The sequence below is a fragment of the Mus musculus genome, chromosome X (genome assembly GCF_000001635.26).
Source record: "Mus musculus strain C57BL/6J chromosome X, GRCm38.p6 C57BL/6J".
Classification (NCBI taxonomy): domain Eukaryota; kingdom Metazoa; phylum Chordata; class Mammalia; order Rodentia; family Muridae; genus Mus; species Mus musculus.
Window position 1 is genome coordinate 166002607 of NC_000086.7, and position 10701 is coordinate 166013307.

Consider the following 10701-nt stretch of genomic DNA (forward strand, 5'->3'; position numbering starts at 1 on the left):
ATTTATACTGCTTTGGCCTACCCCTGTTGTGTTACCCATCAAGACATCATCCCAAGTAAAAGATCTAAGTAGGAGTCCATGAGAGAGAGCTAGGTGTTGAGAAGAGAGGAGAAAACAAAAATTCAAATGTGACATGAAAAGGAAAAAGAGATTCCTGGTAGTGGGAGAGCATGGGGAAGGGGGGAAAAACAACAAAAGCAACCTCGGTTTGAAAATAGCGAGCATGAAATCGAATTCTTTGTATTACTAATGAAAAGTCCTAAATGCTGCTTCCTCCCACTTTGGACCTCTTTTGTCCCAAACAAATGATTTTCTGGGCAGCTTCCTTGTAGCATTTGATTTATTATTATATTGGATGTCAATCAAGGTGATTAAAAACACGAACGTGCCCATAGTTTTCTCCCTGGGATGCTATGTACTTACCTTTCTCCACAGGATGTAGACTATTTCTGAGGAAATGGATCGTTCAGCTAAGTGAACATTGCACATACTGAGAGCATGCTCTGACTCACTTCACTTCCTAGTTTCAAGTAAATCCTGTTGCAAGGTATTGGATTGGGCACTTAGAGGGGGACAGCAGAAAAAAAATCAGTCTTTGCAAAGAACTGGTATTTTAATCACGATATTTCTCAATGTGGTCTGCACACTAAAACTACCTGCCAGTAGAGTCATCATCTGACCCTAGACTATTTGAATCAGAATGTTAAGGGTGATGCCAGGACGGAGTTCCACAGATGATTCTATTGAACAGTCACTACAGAGAGACATACATGTGAATGAGTCATTTAAGACTCTGCTGTCACCATGAGCACAGAGGGCTATAAATAGTGCAAAGACAGAACCACTGCTTCTCCAGGGAGCCCACGGGGGCCTTGGAAGAAGAGCCGTTGGGCTGATCTAATTGGATGAGCAAATGTTCACTAGCTAGACGGGAGGGGAATCGTGGGTTTTCCGGTCAGATTGAAGCTAGTGTAAAGTCAGAGTTAAGAAAAGAAAGATGTATTCTGAAAAGAAGCATAACTCCCCATGGCTAAACAGTAGGTGGATACTGGAAAGACAGGAACCAGATCATTAATGGCCTTGGGTGCCTTGCTGGGTGCTGTGCTTTAATCCTCCAAGTGAAGGCTCTGGCTGTTAGAGCTTACATATGAATCGATATTCTTCTTCCTGTAGGTCATATAAGAGAAGGCTCAATATTTTTCTACATTAATTTTACTATACAGCAGAGGGAGGAAAAAAAACAGAACTGAAACTGGAAAAGATCAATGGCACAAAAACACTTTCTGTAACATAATTAATACACAAAGCTCATGATTGTCATTCCTAAGAAAAGTTCAGGTGGGAGCCCTTATCATTCCATCTTTCCCATGAGCAGCTTCTGTTTAGCTCTGATTACCCTCCAGAAGAGAGCAAAGGCATGTCCCCCATCTGGCTTAAATACTCCTGCCTCTGATTGTAATGGGAAAAGTGTTAATTTTTCAAATATGAAATGCTTCTAACTTTTAATTTTATTGAGGACAGAAGCTGGTCAAAGTCCTCTGTATAGGTTTTTGAGTATTCATTTTTCCCAATTCCTGAAATGTTTTAATAACCCTCTCCATGGGAGATATTGTTATTGAAAACCTCTAATCGTTAGACTTTAACAACATAATTGCTTTCTCATAATCCGCAGTAACAAATGCTGTATTAGAGACAAGCCACTGACTGGTTGCATGGCTTATTCCACTTTTTCCCCTTCTGGTATCAAATACTTCATCAACTCTTTCTCGACTGCACTCGAAGAGAATTTGCTCAACTCCTACCAGTTCTGAGATTCCATGACCTTCATGGATCCTCAATGTTTTGCAGCCCTAAAGTTTGGTGATCAAAATAGTTTCTGAAGTTAATTCTCCATGACTCTTCAGCCAGCTCATGAAAGCTATTTTACACCTTGACACCCCCTAAGGAAATCAACTTCAAGTGTTTATATTTGACAAAAAATGTGGGCTTAGTGCTTTAAAATGCTATCAGGTTGCATGCAGTTTGATAGAGCTGCTTTTTACAAAAAAAATATATCTGCCAACAGCATCCTGGGTTAAATTGTTAAGCAAGTAAATTGATCCTGTACTAATATAGTTGAATATTTTTCTGAGAGCCTGCAATAGCTTTTCAGCTCTTTATACTCTGTCATACTGGAGATGGCTTCATAAAGAGGGATGAGTCTGCACATTAAAATCTTTAACAACTCTTCTGACACTTGCTCTTCAAGGATATTCTATGAAAGGGTTCCCAGGGACTCTAACAACCGGTACAGTCTAATTCCAAACAGTTGTTTTCCAAAGAAAACTGTTTCTTTTGGGGTAGCAGGTCATTCTTGTAGAAAGATTTGAATTTCACCAAAAAAAAAAAAATTAAGATCCAGAACTCTGGATCCACAAAGTCAAAGAAAACTGCTCAGCACATGGCTCACATGACCTGGTCTGTAACCATGCTGGCATCTCTTTTTCTTTCTTTTCCTTTCCTGATATGGAAATGAAATGATTCCTGTTATTAAGAGTTTGTGACAGCCCCATGTTCATCCGAGTGCTCCAGTGCCCTGTTACTCAAGAAACGATTATGAATGAACAGGCTCGGGCCCAATGAAAAACAAAAGTCTCACTCTTTTACCCTGCCTGACTCAGACTTGCTACTTTAACAAGATGCTTGGGTGACTTTGAAACACAAAAAGTATGAGATATGCTAGCTTAAAGTACAGACTTTAAATTCCAGAAAGACTATCTGTGTGATTCCACAAAGAAAATAAAATCTGACTACATCTAAGGGCTTGGTGGTCCCAGAGCTATGGTCAAGTTGTCCTAATAAAACCGTACCTTTGAACTTCCATTCTTTTTATCCATAGAATAAGAAACAAACACAAGAATATCTAGATCCTATGGAAAATGGTACCATCAACATTTCCATCCTAAGACCCATTGTGATTTCCCTTTCCCCCTCATTTATCCCATTGTGACACTTATACCTATAAATTCTATCTTCAGCCCATTTCTTTTTTGTTCCATCTGACAACCTTTGATAAAAATACGGGCTTAGTACTTTAAAACGCTATCAGGTTGCATATCTCTCTCTCTCTCTCTCTCTCTCTCTCTCACGCGCACACACACACACACACACACACACACACACACTCGACTTGGATGTTAGATGCAACAAGATAGCACTAAGACAAAAATGTCGCCTTCCTTGGGCTCATTTTTGAAGTATGTATATTGCCTTTTTAATATAATTTTGTTTCTAGTAAAAGTGATGCTAAAGAAGAAAATGCACTGGTAACCACGCTACCTACTGATGAGTCTTGATCCTTCATTCCCATGCTTGTATTCATCTCTCCCCAAAAGGTCAAACCCAACTGCAAACAATTCTGAATATGTGAAAGTCTGATTAACATAATAGGCTATTTATTGCACATTGGCAAAAGAAAATCAGAGGTGCTATGATTTGGATATAGTTTGAGATATATTCTAAAAACTGTAAACTATAAGCTAGTTTCTAAACACAATAGTATTAAGGTAGTGGAGCATTTTAAGAGATGATTAGACTATAAAGGTACCATCCTCATTAAAAAAAAAAAAAACTAATGTAGTTCTTGAAGTATCAATGTAGACAGTTGCTTAAAGAGTAGATTGTTACATAAATAAATAAATAAATAAATAAATAAATAAATATGGTTCACCTCTCTGTGCTTTTTTGTTTTCTCACTGACCACATGACCTTTCACCACACAGCCATGTGATCTCATCATGTGATATCATACTCCATGTTATGATGCAACCAGAAGGCACTTCCCCAGGGTCAATAGATGAAGACACCTAATCTTACACATCAAGCCTCCAAAACTGGCAGCTAAACAGAAATCTACAGAAACATTTCTTTATCCATTACCCAACATCAAGGATTCTTTTCAGTCCTTTTGACAGTTCCTTTGCCTTACAGAAGCTTTGCAATTTTATGAGGTCCCATTTGTCCATTCTTGATCTTAGAGGATAAGCCATTGGTGCTCTGTTCAGAAAATTTTCCCTTGTGCCCATGTGTTCGAGGCTCTTCCCCACTTTCCCTTCTATGGGAATCAGCATATCTGGTTTTACATAGAGGTTCTTGATCCACTTGGACTTGAGCTTTGTACAAGGAGATAAGATTGGATCAATTTGCATTCCTCTACAGGCTCACTGCTAGGTGAACCAGCACCATTTGTTGAAAATGCTGTGTTTTTTCCACTAGATGGTTTTAGCTCCTTTATCAAAGACCAATTGACCATAGGTGTGTGGGTTCATTTCTGGGTCTTCAATTCTATTCCATTAATCTTCCTGCCTGTCTCTGTACCAATACCATACAGTTTTTTTAAATCATTATTGCTCTATAGTACAGCTTGAGGTTAGGGATGGTGATTCCCCCAGAAGTTTTTTTATTGTTGAGAATAGTTTTTGATATCCTGGGTTTTTTGTTATTCCAAATTAATCTGAGAATTGCTCTTTCTAACTCTATGAAGAATTGAGTTGGAATTTTGTTGTGGAAGATACTCCAACATAAAACAAGGACACATGCTCCACTATGTTCATAGCAGTCTTATTTATAATAGCCAGAAACTGGAAACAAGCCAGATGTCTCTCAACAGAAGAATGGATACAGAAAATGTACATTTACACAATGGAGTACTACGTGGCTATTAAAAACAATGACTTCATGAAATTTGCAGGCAAATGGATGGAACTAGAAAATATCATCCTGAGTGAGGTAACCCAGACACAAAAGAACACACATGGTATGTATTGACTGATAAGTGGATATTAGCTCATAAGTCCACAAAGCACATGATACAACCCACAGACCATACGAAGCTTAGGAGGAAGGAAAACTGGGGTATGGAAGCTTCAGTCCTACACTGAGGGGGGAAACAGGATAATGACAGAAGATGGAGGGTGGGGGGACCTGGGAGAGAGAAAGGAGGAAGAGGAAATAAGAAGGGCGGTATCAAGTACTGAATGGGATGGGAGAGAGGTACAGAAGTTCAGGAAATTTAATAAAAATATGTAACAGTGGGGGATGAGAAACTGGGATAGCCACTGAAGGGTCCCAGATGCCAGGGAAGCAAGGGGCTCCCAGGAGCCAGTGGAGATGACTCTAGCCGAAATTCTCAGCAAAGGGGAGATAGAACTTATAGAGATTACCTTCAGTAGATAAACAAGGCCCCCAGCCAAGGGACAAGTCTGCCCACACAGCTCACAGTTTTTAATCCAGAAATGTTCCTGTCCAAAGGAAAGACAGGGACAAAAAATGGAGCAGAGACTTAAGGAAAGGCCATTCAGGAACTGCCCCACCTGGGGATCCATCCTGTCTGCAAACACTAAATCCCCACACTGTTGCTGTTGCCAAGAGGTGCTTGATGGCAGTAATCTGGTGTGGCTGTTCCTTGGGACGTTCTGCAAGCAACTGACCAATGCAGATGTGGGTGCTTGGAGCCACCATCAGACTGAGCTCAGGGACCCCAGTAGCGGAGCTGGCAGAGGACTGGAGGAGCAGAGGGGAATTGCAATCCCATAGGAAGAACGACATCGGCTGGACAGATGACCTAGTGCTCCCAGGGACTAAACTACCAACCAAAACGTGTACAGGGAGGTATCCATGGCTCCAGACACATATGTAGCAGAGGATGGGCTGTCTGACATTAATAGGAGGGGAGGCCCTTTGTCCTGTGGAGGTTTGGTGCCCCATTGTAGGGGGATGCTGAAGTGGTGCAATAGGAGAGAATGGGGAACACTATCACAGAAGCAAAGTGGAAGGGAAGAGGGCAGATGTGGGATGGAGGTTTGTGGAGGGGTAACCGGGGAGTGTGGTATCGTTTGAGATGTAAACGAACGGAATGATTTATTTAAAAAAGGAAGAAAAACAAAACAAAACAAAACAAAAACAAAAACAAAAAACAGGAAAAAAAAGAATTCTATTCTAAGTGTTCTAAGACAGGTGGTGGTAACTCACTAATCCCAGCATTTAAGAGACAAAGGCAGGCTGATCTCTATAAGTCTGAGGCCACAGAGCTGGTTCCCAGACAGCCAAAGCTACACAGATAAACCCTGGGAGAGAGAGAGAGAGAGAGAGAGAGAGAGAGAGAGAGAGAGAGAGAGAGAATTTTTTTCTAGCAACACAAAGGCAGACTAAGCCCAGAGTTAATGTGAAGGGTCCTGCTAAAAGGTATGGATATCAGGAACCATGAATAATCAGTAATCTTTGCAAACAATCCAAAAGCTCAAATAATCATCACTCTGCAAAACAGATAGCTGAAGGCATTCTTGCAGTGTGACTGTCTTTCCTACAGTACAAATACAATATGTACACGGCTTCCTTAAAGTGAGATCACCCACTTAAGTGTAAGATGACTTCCTGTTAAAACAGCACTAAAGCCATAGGAGGCACTGCCACATTTGTCTGCTAGAAATTTATGTGTAATAACTGTGAACACGAAACGTAAATAGCATGGTTTTTATCTAGGCTGTCCCATCAGGTATGAGAGTGGGCAGTAAGGAGCCAATTGTGCCACCCTTTGGCAAATGAGGATTTACAAGTTTCATCATCCTGAGGAGATGTCAAAGTTTTCTGATCTTTCATTAAACTTGATTCATGCTGATATGCCACCAGAACAAGAATGAATGAATATACATATACATATACATATACATATACATATACAGATACAGATACAGATACAGATACAGATACAGATACAGATACAGATACAGATACAGATACAGATACAGATACAGATACAGATGATACAGATACAGATACAGATACAGATACAGATACAGATACAGATACAGATACAGATACAGATACAGATACAGATACAGATACAGATACAGATACAGATACAGATACAGATACAGATACAGATACAGATACAGATACATATATATACACACAAAAAGAAAGAAAGGAACCATTTGTTCCTAAAACATTTGGTCAGGATTTTCTGTAATAACAGAACTGAATGAAAAACTAGCTAAAGCAGTAACATCAACATGCCAAGGCAGATTTCAAACACACTGATTTAATTTTTTTAAAAAGTACGTGGGGGTGGGGGTATCTTAATCTTCAGAAAGATACTATGAACATTGTGGGCATGTGAAGGCAATTTGGGAGTAAATTACAAGCATTTCTCTAGTTCCCCCTTCTGTGAGTATAATTTTTAATTCTTCCCATTCTTTGCCACTCACAGGAAGGCAAAAAGAGAACAACATTTATAGGGAGATTGTATGTATGTATTCACATCTAGATCACAACCTCCCCTCTCCTCCTAGTACCTCTCTCACACATCACTTCCCCTTCACCTCTGAGAAAGCGAGGTTCATCCAGGGTACCAATCCACCCTGGCAAACCAAGTCACTGCAGCACTAGTCTTATCCTCTCCCACTGAGAACAGACAGGCAGTCCAGCTAGGGGAACATCATCCACAGGCAGGCAACACAGTCAGGGCAAACCCGTGCTCCAGTTATTGGGGACCTGCACAAAGACCAAGCTGCACATCTGCTTCACATGTGCAAGGGGCCTAGGTCCAGCCCTTGTATACTCTGGTTGGTGGTTCAGTCTCTGGGAAGCCCCAAGGGTATAAGTTAGTTGACTCTGATGATCTTATGGAGTCTCTATCCTCTCTAGGTTCCTCAATCCTTCCCCCAACTTCTTCACGAGACTTTCTGAGCTCCATTCTATATTTGGCCATGGATCTCTGCATTGTTTCAGTCAGCTGCTGGGGGAGCCTCCCAGAAGACAGATATGCTAGGCTCTCGTCTGTGAATCCAGGCTGACAGATACAAACACAGCCTGAGGCTCCAAGGTAGCCGACGGAGGAAGGCAGGCCTGCAATGTGTCTTTATTGATCATCTGAGGAGGACAGTGCACACCCTCCCCCTCCCAATTGGCAGTAATTGCTGCTGCATTTATTTATGTCCATCTCATACAGGATCCCTGTGAATGGCTCAGCCACTAAAGGCTAGGCTCACAACCAAGTATTATAGGGAGATTTTTAAACTACAGTGAGTTACTATTTTCAGAATATTATTCTCAGCCAGGTGTGGTGGCACATGCTTTTGATCCCAGCACTCAGGAGGCAGAGACAGGTGGATCTCTGTGAGTTTAAGGACAGCCTGATCTACAAAGGGAACTTCAATTCCCTTTGAACCAAAGGCTGTTTCAATACTGTGTGGAAAAACCAAATACACATACATACATACATACATACATACATACGTACATACATACGTACATATATACACATACATGCATGCATACACACACACATACATACATATATACATACATACATACATACGTACATATTAATCTCAACTATATTTGCAAGGCCATTCCTTTGCTTTAGCAGTGATAGAAAATTTCTAAACACATTTTAAAAAATGGTTCCTGTGTAACAGCAAGAATATTCCCACAAGAATATGACACAAAGTAAGCTTACACCGTTGGTCTTAGCTCACCTCTCCCTTCATCTTGCTCCTTCCCTTCATCTCCACTCCTAGACAAAAGATGCAGAGATGTTCCATGGCAAAATGATTGAAGCCTGGTGTGTTTAAATTTTTGCTTCTTTAGTCAGCTTTGTTTTTCTTAGATGAGGTCTCACGTATCCCAGGCTGCAGTGAAAGGCTCCTGATCCTCCTGTCTCCAAGTGCTGGATTATAGGCCTGGGCCACCAAATACAGCCTAGAGCCTAGTTTGGAATCTCACAAATGTCAGAAGACACTCTGATTTTTCCATGAGCCTCAGCTCCCCCATTCTATAGCATGGGGATTTAAAAAAGAAAGCCTTCCTCTGTGGTAATAAAAATGGAATAAGAGACAACATATAAGTAGATGCCTGGTTCAACACTTAGCCTAGAGCAGGTGTTCTTTAAGTGGTAATACTATATTTTCATAGACTAGATTTGTCTATTCAAAGTGTAACATATGAAATCTAAGCCCATGGCTCTCCCTCTAGCCTCCAGGTGGTACCTGTTTAAACTTCTGCTCTTTTGACAGCTCAGCTTTTCCCTGAACATCTCAGCAGATATGTAGTCAAATTTTTCCCAGAGTTGGGGCAGGTAGGAGGGACAGAGAAGATAATACAGATGCCTTCAGTGTGGCTACCATTCTCTTTACATAATCAATTTATGCAACACCTCGGGTCCAAATAGCTTAGGAAGCACTTTGTAAACTTCATTACTCTGCAGAGAAGAAAAAGAAAGAAAGAAAGAAAGAAAGAAAGAAAGAAAGAAAGAAAGAAAGAAAGAAAGAAAGAAAGAAAGAAAGAAAGAAATTAATTACTGGGCCTACTTCTAGTGTAGTTCCCCTAACCCCAGGGTTTGGGGATGAGGTTGTGAAACCATGCACAGCAGCCTTCCCAGCAATTAGGAGAGCAGGTAAGAAGTGTTCTGATTTAACCTGAAGGCACCGGAGAAGTGGAATCTTAAATAGAAATTACCCTGGATGGAAGATTAATAAGAAAAGAGAGATGCTTGGCTTTCAGAACCATGGGTAGCTGACAAAATTAAATTTGTGATGACCTAGAGATTTAATTTGTTTTCCTCAAGCCAGCATAATGCTTGGAAAACAGCAGATCAGGGTTAATCACAATAGAGTAAGGGAACACTACATCAGTCATTTGAAGGCTTGTCTGTGGCAAAGATTGATTCGTGTTCTCTTAGCAGCCATTAATTGTCTATAGTTCTTCATCCTAGGGGTGAAGTCTTACAGAATTTCACTCATCCACATTACTGTGGTCATTTTTGAGGTCTTGTTTCGATAAACATATTGTTGCGATTTCATGGTGTAACTTTCCTGTCACACATAAGAGGCACTATCTCTTAGCAGATGCTCTCCTCCTCCAGCTCTCAAAAATCTCTTGGCTTCCTCTTTGCCAAGATGTTCCCTGAGCTTCAGGTTTAGGCATTGTGTTGTAGATGTGTTATAGATGTGGGAGCAAATGCCCGACAGCCAGTTGTTTTCTGCATTTTGACCGGCTGTGGTTTTATGTAAGGCCTCTGTATGCTGCACAAAGAAGCTTCTTTGATGAGGGTTGGGAGCTACCCTTCTCTGTGAGTACAAAGATCAGTGTTTAGAATGCAGTTAGAAATTATACTGTTTTCGCAAAGTGGCAGAAGTAGGTTTTCCTCCAGGCTGCATGGGCTCACAAACTACAAGAAGTAGGCTAGGTTTCCAGGACCAGGCATGGAGTCACTCCAGTTCATGTGACTATCTCCTCATGGGTTATACAATCCTGAGTGCCCAGAGCTAAACACATGTACATACAAGCAACACTAAAGGGGCTCAGGATATATTATTGTTCTATGTGTGTGCACATGTGTGCATGTAAGTGTGTGTGTGTGTGTGTGTGTGTGTGTGTGTGTGTATGTGTGTGTGTGTGTATGTGTGTGTGTGCATGCACACGCATGCACATGTGTTGTGGGATAGGGGAGGGAGACAACAATAAGTAAATAATACGCAGCCATGAGACATCTTGGATCCCGGACTCCACCAAGACTACTCTGCACAGGTGAGAGTGTGGACTACAGAAGCTAACAGCTTCTGAGACAGGCAGGAGTCACAGAGCTTCTGAGGCAGCCCCCTTTTCGGGCTCCAGACATCTGAGCACCTTCCCTGCCAGAGGATAGGTGTCCGCCTGGCCTGG